Below are 2474 nucleotides of genomic sequence, written 5' to 3'. Positions count from 1 at the left end.
GAAAGTTTTCCGTCCTCTTCTATTTTTTGGAATAGTTTGAGAAGAATACGTATTAACTCTTTTAAATGTTTGGTAGAATTTGCCTGTGAGGCTGTCTGGTCCTGGACTTTTGTTTGTTAGGACTTTTTTGATTACCGATTCAATTTCATTGCTGGTAATCAGTCTGTTCAAATTTTCTATTTCTTCCTGCTTCATTTTGTTAGGTTATGTGTTTCTAGGAATTTATCCATTTCTTTGAGATTGCCCAATTTGTTGGCATATAATTTTTCATAATATTCTCTCACAGTCATTTGTATTTTTGTGTTATCAGTTGTTATTTCTCCTCTTTCATTTGTGATTTTGTTTATTTTAGTTCTTTCTCTCTCTGTCTCTTTGATGAGTCTGGTAGAGGTTTATTAATTTTGTTGGCCTTTTCCAAAAGCCAGCTCCTGGGCTCATTCATCTGTTCTATTGTTTTTGTTTGTTTGTTTGTTTGTTTTGTTTTGTTTTGTTTTAAGTTTTTATATCACTTATTTCTGGTCTAATATTTACACCTGGTTTTTGAGTTTGGTTCTTCTTTTTCTAGCTTCTTTAGATATAAGGTTAGATTGTTTATTTGAGGTTTTTCTGGCTTTTTGAGTAGGCCTATATTACTATAAATTTCTCCCTTAAAACAACTTTGACTGTATTGCAAAGATTCAGAACCATTGTAGTTTCATTTTCATTTCTCTCCATGTGCTTTTTGATTTCATCTTTGATTTCTTGGTTGACCCGCTCATTGTTTACTAGCATGTTATGTAACCTCATGTGCTGTTTTTAAATTTTTTTATGGTTGATTTCTAGTTTCATAGTGTTGTGGTAAAAAAAGATGCATGATATGACTTCAGCATTTTTTATTTGTTGAGGCTTGTTTCATGGTCTATGTGACTTATTCTGGAGAATGTTCCATCTGCACTTGAAAAGAATGTTTATTCTGATGTTTTAGGGTAGAATTTTCTGAAAACACTGTTAAATCTATCCAGTCCAGTGTGCTATTCAAAGCCACTGTTTCCTTGTTGATTTTTTTGGTTTGGATGATCTGTCCATTGATGTAAGCAGGGTGTTAAAGTCCCCTACAATTATTATATTACAGTTGATTAGTTCCTTTATGTTAGCATTAACTGTTTTATGTGTTGGGGTGATTCCATGTTGAATGCATAAATATTTACAATTGTTATATATTATTAAAGTGTCCCCTTTATTATTACATAATGCCCTTCTTTTTCTCTTGTTACAGTCTTTGTTTTAAAGTCTATTTTGTCCCATCCCATTGATTTGCTGCTCTGGTTTTTCAGTTATATCAGCAGTTATACACATGGGAAAGAACAATTTTAGGCCATTATAAATGGAGATGGAGTAACCATTTCATCTATTCCGCATAGTCCAGACATTGTTTCCATGTCTGAATAAACCATGTAAGCAGAATCCAATCAAGGTGCTTATGGTGAACTTCTATGTATATTTATTTTATAAAAATATTGATTAGGGACACTTGGGTGGCTCAGTCCATTGAGTGTCTGACTCTTGATTTTGGTTCAGGTCTTGATCCCCAGGTTGTGGGATTGAGCCCTGTGTCAGGCCCCATGCTGAGTGGTGAGCATGCTTAAGATTCTTTCTCTTTCCCTCTGCTGCTCTCCCCCACTTGTGCTCTCTCTCTCCTTCCCTCCTTCTCTCTCTCTTTCTCTCTCTCTCTCTCTCTCTATATATATATATATTTTTTTTTTTCTCTCCCTTCTCCTTATGGGATCCTTATAACCTTTGATAGAGTTGCTGAGTTTCCTAAGTCTATTCTCATTTTATATATATTTTTTCTGTTACCTGTTCGGCTTGATTACTTTCCATTACTCTGACCTCCAGGTCACTAATTTGCTCCTCTGTTGCCTCTAGCCTGCTACTTACTCTCTTTAGTGTAATTTTAATTTTGTTTATTGTGTTCATCTCTGATTTGTTTTTTTTTTTTTTTACTCTCTTTGTAAAGGGCCTCACTGATGTCCTCTACTCTTTTCTCAAGTCCAGTGAATATCTTTGTGAGTATTACTTTAAATTCTCTATCAGGCATATTATTTATATGTGTTTCACTTTGGTATCTTGCTGTGGTTTTGTCCTGTTCTTTCATTTGGGACATATTCCTCCATCTCCTCATTTTTTTCTAACTCTCTGTGTCTGTTTCTGTGTGTTAAGAGGGTCTGCTATGTCTCTCTGGTCTGGAAAGTAATGGCCTTATGAAGAAAAGGTCATATAGTGCCCTGCAATGCAGTTTCCCCAGTTACCCAGAACCTGGCACTTCAGGAGATGTCTCCTATATGTGTTACATGTACCCTGCTATTTTGTCCTGGCCAATCTTCCTTCATTCCAGTCATCTGCAGAGTCTCTCTTTGCCTTTATGGACAGGGTTTGGTCCCCAGCTGAGATGGGGCACCCAGTTTTAACAAGTTGTGGCTTGAGCCTTCACAGGG

At 35.8% G+C, this 2474-nt stretch overlaps 1 non-coding gene across 1 annotated transcript; it reads left to right on the top strand.

The window, feature by feature from the left end:
- The first annotated feature begins 1281 nt into the window (after positions 1–1281).
- LOC122492518 lies at positions 1282–1411 on the top strand. Its single transcript, XR_006299692.1, has one exon. It is a non-coding gene; the product is annotated as a small nucleolar RNA SNORA20 (small nucleolar RNA).
- Positions 1412–2474: the final 1063 nt, after the last annotated feature.

The sequence above is a fragment of the Prionailurus bengalensis genome, chromosome C2 (genome assembly GCF_016509475.1).
Source record: "Prionailurus bengalensis isolate Pbe53 chromosome C2, Fcat_Pben_1.1_paternal_pri, whole genome shotgun sequence".
Lineage (NCBI taxonomy): Eukaryota > Metazoa > Chordata > Mammalia > Carnivora > Felidae > Prionailurus > Prionailurus bengalensis.
This window is presented reverse-complemented; position numbering and strand designations above follow the sequence as displayed.